This window comes from Physeter macrocephalus, chromosome 18, assembly GCF_002837175.3.
Source record: "Physeter macrocephalus isolate SW-GA chromosome 18, ASM283717v5, whole genome shotgun sequence".
Lineage (NCBI taxonomy): Eukaryota > Metazoa > Chordata > Mammalia > Artiodactyla > Physeteridae > Physeter > Physeter macrocephalus.
In genome coordinates, this window is record NC_041231.1 from 69,739,416 (window position 1) to 69,749,203 (window position 9,788).

Sequence of the window (9,788 nt, forward strand, 5' to 3'; positions counted from 1 at the left end):
CCCAGCCGCTCCGTGGCATGTGGGATCTTCCCGGACCGGGGCACGAACCCGTGTCCCCTGCATCGGCAGGTGGACTCTCAACCACTGGGCCACCAGGGAAGCCCCCGGGAAGCCCCCCACCCACCCCCCACCCACCCCCCACCTCCTTTTTAAAAGTCAGGTTTACTGAAGTATAAATTATACACAATAAGGTTCACCTTTTAATGGAGCTGCTCCTTTGATGTGGAAGGCCTTCCAGCTGGGGGTTTGTAGTACTTGGTGCTTTGAAGTACATATTTGAATAAATCAGGTTCATCCATTTCAGTAAGGGAGTTACTGGGAGGGGCTTACACTCAGGCAGAGATTTTGAAGGTCTCAGATGTACAGGCAGTGTGTTCAACAGAAAGAGCGTTAAGCACTGGACTCTATCGGGATTCAAATCCTGTCTTTGGCATGTATTAATAAGTAGGTATTTTGTTCAGATCACATCACCTCTTTGGGTATCAGTTTCCTTATTACCAAAAAATCCTCAAAATCAAATCCCATCAGATAATATAATGAAAGCACACTGTTTATTGGTGACAGAGACTAGGTGCTAAATGTTAGCTGCCCCTTTCTCCAGTAAAAGCCACGTCACTAAAAACAACATGCCCGGGGACAGCAGAATGGGGTGTGTGTGTGTGTGTGTGTGTGTGTGTGTGTGTGTGTGTCTCATTCTGAACCACGACCTCATAAGCCACAAAGAGGCCACTTATGTTTCTGTTTCCAGCTTTCCAGTTTGGCCCCCCTAGAGTCAGACTGAAAGCTTCCTCTGCTAATAAAATGGGCTCACAGGGAAAATATGATATTTGTCTAAGAGAAGACATTCTAAGAGTGAGTAATAACTCTTTTTTATTTTTTTAATTTTTATTTGTTTTTAACATCTTTATTGGAGTATAATAACCCTTTTTTAATAAGGAGCTACTCAAAACCACCCCGACAAACCTGTTCTTCTGCCTTGGTGATTAGTGGCTGACCCAGCTTCCTCCTGATACCATGGCCTGTTGGTCCAACAGCCTTCAATTAATGAAGAGGTTCAAAAAAAGAACTTGCTCCTCAGGTCCTAGGACTCTGGGCTTCTCTATTCCCAACACTGAACCCTTTGTTTTCTGTGAGGGAGGCAAGACAATCACAACAGAACTAATAAATAATTATTCCTCCTCACTCGGCCAGGCAAAAATGGATGGGGTCTGCTGACATCCGGTAGGTGCCAGGTGGGCACCCTCATTATGGTCCTGGTGTTGTTCTCACTTGCCCAGGTTAGGTGGTGAAAGCCTCGTCTCCAGTCATTGGCCTTGGAAAACAGGAGCTCCGTCACCTCCCAGTTGATTTCACTTGCAGGGTAGAATGGCTAAATGTTGGGTGAGGTCCTCAGGAACTCCCCTTCCTCTCACCAGCCACAGCCATGAGTTCCCAGCCATAGCTGTGTTTACACCCCTCTGGGGGGCCTGGCATGAACTTCCACAACTGGGGCCCTATGTTCTGCTGTTGTTTCCAAACAAAAGATCAAGTTTTATTGCAGCCAATTAAGCAGACTGTGCTCTTTTCCCCATGGGGGCCCGGCGTGCAATGGCTGCAAACAGCAGCCTCCTTGGTAGTGCATGCAGCCTGTTGCCTGTATGGGTTACCCTAAGGGACCTTGGAGACAGCCCTTTCCAGCGGACATTCCTGACTGGCATGCTGTCCCCAATCTAGGCTCCAGACGGGTATGTGCGGTGCCTTTGGAAAGCCTTAGGGCACAGTGGCCAGGGTCCACATTGGCAAGTCATAATGTCCATCCACACCAAGCTGCTGAACAAGGAGCGTGTGATTGAGGCCCTCAGCAGGGCCAAGTTCAAGTTCCCTGGCTGCCAGAAGATCCACATCTCCAAGAAGTGGGATTTACTAAGTTTAAAATGGATGAATTTGAAAACATGGTGGCAGAAAACAGCTCATCCCAGATGGCTGTGGGGTCACATATATCCCTAATTGTGGTCCTCTGGACCCTAATTGTGGTCCTCTGGATAACTGGTGGCCCCTGCACTCATGAGAGCCTTGGCGCTGTCCCCTCCTTACTTGTGCCCACCAATAAATCCTACTTTCCTGTCCAAAAAAAAAAAAAAAAAAGATCAAGTTTTAGCTTTCTGAGTCCACCTCACTGTAGTGAGGTCTCAGTTCAAAAAGAAGTTAGGGGGCGAGGTCACAATGATAGATCCTCCCCAGTGAGACATCTATGGAAGTATAGCTCAGAGAGCAGAGGCAAGTCCACCTCCAGGTTTCAGTCTTTCCCCTGAATTTCAGGGCCCTGAGGTCTGGGACTGGAACTAAGAATTATGGATTCTGAAGTGTGCCTAATAGAAGACTCAGCAGCCAATGATGGCTGCAAAATATAAGTCTCTAATGGGAAGCGAGAGGGAAAATGCCTCTAATTCCACAGCTCACCTCTTGTGTGGTTCTGAAGTGGCCCGGAAGGATTTCTGGATGTGGAATTCAAGAAATCTGGGTTTTTAGTACCAATTCTTATTACTGACAGTGCCAACACTACCCATCAATTACTGTGTGCTTACCATGTACTAAGTGCTTTATGAAAATTATCTCATTCACTCCTCACAGCCACAAACGTATGAAGCAGGCACTATTACTGTCCCCATTTTACAGATGAGGAAGCGAAGACACAGAGAGGTTAAGCAACTTCCCCAAGGTCAAAGCAATAGGCACTTTGGATCTAGAAGCTGTGTTCATTATCACTACACGATACTACTTCTTCATGAATATTCATATACTATATAATGCTATAATTATTTGTTGAAATCTTATCTCCTACACGAAACTTGATGGTGGGCACAGTGTGTTATTTATTTTCCCATTGACAGTGGCCAACATTGACCTGAACACCAAGTGGGTGCTCAGTAAATGTTTTTTGAATAAATATTAAATAACTGAAAATTACCTACTGTTACTTAGCATTGGGGAAAGCTATGGAAAAGACGTGAGGGGAGGTGTAGGATGCTAAGGCACTAAGGACTCTAGTCCTCTGGTAGTGAAAATGGAAATTACCACCTCAAATTGGCATTTTCTTTGAGTTGGGCTTTGCAAACTGGGCTAGATATGACTAACAGTGGCAGCTGTGCATACCGTTTTTGGCCCAGAATGCTTTCCCGTACTTCTCCTTTGAAAACAGTACTCCCGCAGGAATTCCCTGGCAATCCAGTGGTTAGGATTCCACACTTCCACTTCAGGGGGCACGGGTTTGATCCCTGGTCAGGGAACTAAGATCCCGCAAGCCGCGTGGTGCCGCCAAAAAAAATAATAAATTAATTAATTTTTTTAAAAAAGAAAAAACAGTACTCCCCCAACACTTGGGTCTTCCCCCCTCACTCCCTGAAATTTAAGTGACACTGTTGATTACAATTTCCCACCCATCCCAATCCAAGAAGGACTCTTCACCCAAGCCTGGCCATTCAGGCCCCTGCCTGGCTTTTGGCATTATGGTGCTAGAAGAATGGAATTTTGGAGATATTTGAGGTTATCTCACTTGGTTGCATGGAGGAAGCCATGCTGCGATGTGAGAGGATGAGGCCAACGTACCAAAGAAAGCAGACATACAGAGATGAGAGATGTAGAGAGAAAGAGACTGAGTAAAATTATTTGAGACCCTGGGTCAACCAGACTTGAAGATAATCTACCCTTAGAGGTCCCAGCTCTCTAGGCCTCTGTAATCCCTATCTGCCTACACTAATGTAAGTTGGCTTTGTCATATGTAACTAAAACAATTTTTTTTTTTTGCCGTGCCACATGGCATGTGGGATCTTAGTTCCCTGGACCAGGGATCGAAACCATGCCCCCTGTAGTGTAAGCACAAAGTCTTAACCATTGGACCGCCAGGGAAGTCCCTAAAAGAATTTTTAAAAATCAAGTATCCTATAGTAGGATTTCCAGAAATAGAAAAAAATTGCATGGGACATACTTCTACTAAAAATTATTAATTGTTTATCTGAAATTCAAATTTAACTGGGCATTGTGTATTTAGCTGACAACCTTACCATACTGGGATACAACAGTGTATCAGAGGATGTGCCCAACCACATGACAAATGTAACACCTTTATCACTGCTGGAAGATTCTTTTTAGGAAAGGATAAAGTTAAGTATGTAATTTAACTGGGTAATTGAAAAATATTTTATATTAAAATAACCATAGATAAGATATGAGCTACAGCAATTAAAACAGTTAGTAGGGCTTCCCTGGTGGCACAGTGGTTGAGAATCTGCCTGCCAATGCAGGGGACACGGGTTCGAGCGCTGGTCTGGGAGGATCCCACATGCCGCGGAGCAACTAGGCCTGTGAGCCACAACTACTGAGCCTGCACGTCTGGAGCCTGTGCTCCGCAACAAGAGAGGCCACGATAGTGAGAGGCCCGCTCACCGCGATGAAGAGTGGCCCCCGCTTGCCGCAACTAGCGAAAGCCCTCGCACAGAAACGAAGACCCAACACAGCCAAAAATAAATAAATAAAATACTGAATACACAACTACTTAAAAAAAAAAAAACAGTTGGTAGAGGCACATTAATAGACAAACCAATGGAACAAACCAAAAGCTCAGAAATGAGATAGAATTTATAGAGAAAATGATAAAAGTAACATTTCAAATTAGAAGGGACAGTGATGGATTATTCATTAACTGGTGCTGGGAGGGATAACTGGGTTACTGTTATGAAAAGAAAAATTAGGTTAGATCCCTATTACACACTTTAAAACAAATTCCAAATAGATAAAAAATATAAACATGAAAAAATGACATAATAAAAGAACTAGGAAAAATATGAGAGAATTTTTTAAAAACTCAGAGAAAAGCCTTCACGTAAAACCCAGAAACTATAAAAGAACAGATTAACATTTTTAAAAAATAAATTTATTTATTTATTTACTTTTGGCTGTGTTGGGTCTCTGTTGCTGCGCGTGGGGTTTCTCTAGCTGTGGTGAGTGGGGGTTACTCTTCGTTGTGGTTCACAGGCTCCTCATTGCAGTGGCTTCTTTTGTTGCAGAGCACGGGCTCTAGGCGCGCGGGCTTCAGTAGTTGTGGCACGTGGGCTCAGTAGTTGTGGCTCATGGGCTCTAGAGTGCAGGCTCAGTAGTGTGGTGCATGGGCTTTGTTGCTCCAAGGCATGTGGGATCTTCCTGGACCAGGGATAGAACCCGTGTCCCCTGCATTGGCAGGCAGATTCTTAACCACGGCGCCACCAGGAAAGCCCCCAGATTAACATTTGACTAACATACAAACTTAAAAATTTTTTCATGATAAAAATCACCCCAGGGGCTTCCCTGGTGGCGCGGTGGTTGGGAGTCTGCCTGCCGATGCGGGGGACGCGGGTTCGTGCCCGGGTCCGGGAGGATCCCACGTGCAGCGGAGCGGCTGGGCCCGTGAGCCATGGCCGCTGAGCCTGCGCGTCCGGAGCCTGTGCTCCGCAACGGGAGAGGCCACAACAGTGAGAGGCCCGCGTACCGAAAAAAAAAAAAAAAATCACCCCAATTAAAGCCAAAGACAAATAACAACTGGAAACATATTTGCGACTTATATTACAGGCAATGTTAGTTTCTTTATATATGAAGTTCTCTACAAATCAAAAGAAAAGGATGAGGCTAACAATATAATACACAAAATAGGCAAAGGACATGAAAAGGTAGTCTATGCATAGAAGGTTCTGCAGACTCTTTAAGGTTCCTAAACATGAAAAAATGCTCCACTTTATTCATAAGAGAAATTAAAATTATAATACAATGACTTTTTAACCTATCAGGTTGTATATGCCCTCAAATTAATATTTATACAGAAAAACCAAGCCCCAATGAATGTGGATTTGATTCCATAGAATCAGCACACCTACTTTTTCCATAAAATTTTTCCTAGTAGCTATCACATTCCTCCTGTTTGATCTAGATATTGCCGTCCTGCTACCCCTACACTGAGCATCACAAACAAACAACCTAAAATTATACTTATTATAGCATCAACCCTAACTTCACTACTAGCAATAAGCTTGGTTTACAAGTGAACTCCAAAAGGACTTGAATGAACCAAATATGATAATTAGTTTAAACAAAATCAAATGATTTCAAGTCATTAAACTCATTAATTATCAGGTAAATACAACTACAATGGAGGGCAATTACACAATATTTTTCAAACTTATAAATGCAGGGCTTCCCTGATGGCACAGTGGTTGAGAGTCTGCCTGCCAATGCAGGGAACACGGGTTCGAGCCCTGGTCTGGGAAGATCCCACATGCCGCGGAGCAGCTAGGCCCGTGAGCCACAGCTACTGAGCCTGCGCGTCTGGAGCCTGTGCCCCGCAACAAGAGAGGCCGCGGTAGTGAGAGGCCCGCGCACCGCGATGAAGAGTGGCCCCCGCTTGCCGCAACTAGAGAAAGCCCTCGCACAGAAACAAAGACCCAACACAGCCAAAAATAAAAAATATATATATAATAAATAAATTAATTTTTTTTTAAAAAGACCTAAGAAGAAATACATGGCAAATATCTTTAAAAAAAAAAGATATCACACAAGAGTTCAAGGGCATTTCAATCTTGCTTGGGATTTTCACCCTAGATCTAGGGGAAGGAGGGTAACAAATGAGCTCTCTCAGTTGCCTGTGACACTCAGAGGAAAAGTGTGAAAAGCTCTGCTTTACAAGATAATAGAGCCTATAGTCAAGACTTGGGGCGAGATACCCCTTGGAACTAGGAGGTAAGGTCATCCTCTGAGTCCTGGAAAAGAGGTCACTCTAAGGTTTTTTTTTTTGTTTTTGTTTTTGGTTGTGCTAGGTCTTAGTTGCGGCTTGCAGGCTTCTTAGTTGTGGCATGCATGTGGGATCTAGTTCCCTGACCAGGGATCGAACCTGGGCCCTCTGCACTGGGAGCACAGAGTCTTATCCACTGTGTCACCAGGGAAGTCCCCGCTCTAAGTATTTAAAACAGGGAATTTAATTCACAGAATTGTTTTATGTAGGTGTTGGCAGGGATTAATGAAACAGAGAAGAGTGACGTAGCCCAGAGATGAGCAATAGCAAGAAGTTACTGTCACCCTTACACTGCAGAGGCAGAAGAAGGAGGTGGTGTTATCAGAGCCCAGGGGCTGGGATCATCTGCTAGAAGTTGGAGCCAGATAGATAGGAGGAGACAGCCTGAGGTTGGAGGGTGAAGTGGGGGTGGGATGGGGTGGGGGGGTGGGGATACTCTGGCTTCTTCCTTGATCCCACCAATCTCCAGAAGTGCCTCCAATTAACGGAGCCCAGCAACTCAGTCTGGAGCCCAACCAGCACAGGAGTCCAGGACATGCAGCCTTCCTTTAGGGATCAGCCCCCACTGCCATACTGAAAAGAGCAGGGGAAGGTGAGGAATGGACTTAAGGGCAAAGCTGGCCCAGGATCAGGACAGAGAGAAAGTAGGAAAAAAATCAAAATGTAATTCATGAATCCTTCCCCTTAAGAAGAATAAACTCAGACTGTCTGCACAAAAGTGGGTTTGTAGCACTGCAACGTTAAGGCCCAGACAGTTTCCCCAAAGTGTTCTTTATAGCTGGTCTGTCCAAACTAAGATCTAACCCTGGACCATACACTACATCTAGTTGTTATGTCTCTTAAAAATATTTTAATTAGAATGACAATTTTTGGACTTAAAGGAAAGAGGCCAGTTGTTCTATAGAATGTCCCAACTTCTGAATCTCTTCAGTATCTTTTGTTTTCCTTTAGCTTGATCCTCTTGCCTATCCTACATACTTCATTAGATCCAAGTTAAACATTTTTGGTAAGAATACATCATAGTTGATGGTGTCTCCTTAATATTAGCCTCCCAGCAGGAGACACATAATAGCTGATTGTTCCACATTAATAATGATAAGTTTAAGCACTGTGTTAAGGTGGTGAAAGCCTGATAACTTCATTGTGCAGTTAACTTTTCTTTTAAGACCAGGAAGTAATTTTTGTGGTACACTTAACCTTGTTAAATCTCAGTTTCCTCATCTGAAATATGAATAACAGTGTTGTTGAATAGATTAAATAAAGTAATTCATTTAAAGTGTGAATGAAAAAGGTTGCTTGCCATATCCGTAAACAAAGGATGTTGTGGCATCAAGCCAGCAGCCATTGCAGCTATCCCCAACCGTGTACCCTGAGGGGATTCAGGATGGAGAAAAGCAGGATACTGGCCCTAGATAGTTAAGGTGTATACCAAAGGAATGACTTCAATGAGCCCAGACTCTTGCCTCTTCCCATACATAGAAAAATGTTAAATTCATTAACTTGAGATGTCTAGTTTTCTTTAATTAACAGTAATCTTTTGATGTTTTTCTCGCAACACTCATATATTCTGGATCCTCCCTTACTTCTTTGGAGCAGTCCTCCAGAGCTCTCTGAGAGGTTGTCTTCTGGGCTTAACGTCTTCAGTTTTGTCTGCCAAATAAAACATAACTCTCAACTTTTTAAAAAAAATTTAAAAAAAATTTTTATTTTTTATTTTTGTATTTTTATTTATATTTTTTTGGCTGTGTTAGGTATTCATTGCGGTGCATGGGCTCTTCGTTGTGACACACAGGCTGCTCTCTCTAGTTGCGGCACGCGGGCTTAGTTGCCCCACGGCATGTGGGATCTTAGTTCCCTGACCAGGGATTGAAACTGTGTCCCCTGCATTGGAAGGCGGATTCTTAACCACTGGACCACCAGGGAAGTCCTTTTATTTTATTTTTTGAAAAATTTTATTTTTTTATTTATTTTGGTTGCACTGGGTCTTAGTTGAGGCATGTGGACTTCTTCTTAGTTGCAGCATGTGAACTCAGTCATGTCATGTGTGTGGATCTAGTTCCCGAACCAGAGATTGATCCTGGGCCTCCTTCATTGGAAGTTTGGAGTCTTACCCTCTTACCCACTGAACCACCAGGGAAGTCCCAACTCTCAACTTTTAGGTTGTGCTTTTTTTTTAAATATTAAATTTGATTTCACCTGTGTTTTTATTAATTAATATTTTTGGTTGCATTGGGTCTTCATTGCTGCGTGCAGGCTTTCTCTAGTTGCGGCATGCGGGGGCTACTCTTTGTTGCGTTGCACAGGCTTCTCATTGTGGTGGCTTCTCTTGTTGCGGAGCATGGGCTCTAGGTGCACAGGCTTCAGTAGTTGTGGCTCGTGGGCTCTAGAGTGCAGGCTCAGTAGTTGTGGCGCACAGGCTTTGTTGCTCCGTGGCATGTGGGATCTTCCCAGACCAGGGCTCAAACCTGTGTCCCCTGCATTGGCAGGCGGATTCTTAACCACTGTGCCACCAGGGAAGCCCCTGTGCATTTTTTTGTCAGTTGACAAAAGCACCTAGTGATCTAGAGTGGCCTTGGCCTACAGTGGCTTGAAGCAGGATTTCGGTTCCCGGCCAGAGATTGAGGTCGGGCAGCAGCAGTGAGAGCGCTGAATCCTAGCCACTAGACCACCAGGGACCAGTGGCCAGTGACAAGGCCCTGACCCATCAGCTATGAAGATATGAATTTCCACATAGAGACTGAAAGTAGTGAAGCAAGTAAAGTGTTTATTACAAGGAAAAAGAGTACAGTACATGTGGATAGACACTAGGGCGGGCTCACAGAGAGAGAGCCACACACCCGTGGCAGTTTGAATCACTTTTATGTGGCATTTCTTCTGGGTTTCCTTTGTCCAATCATCTTGCTTTGCCTGGTTCTGAGTCCGCATTTGGTATATCTCAGGGTCCTCCCCTGTGTGCCTGCGCACCTCTTAGCCAAGATGGATTCTAGTGAAGAGG

General features: G+C 44.3%; 1 non-coding gene across 1 annotated transcript; it reads left to right on the top strand.

Annotated features, from left to right (window-relative positions):
* The first annotated feature begins 1,534 nt into the window (after positions 1-1,534).
* Positions 1,535-1,669, top strand: LOC112064395 (small nucleolar RNA SNORA70). Its single transcript, XR_002891507.1, has one exon. It is a non-coding gene; the product is annotated as a small nucleolar RNA SNORA70 (small nucleolar RNA).
* Positions 1,670-9,788: the final 8,119 nt, after the last annotated feature.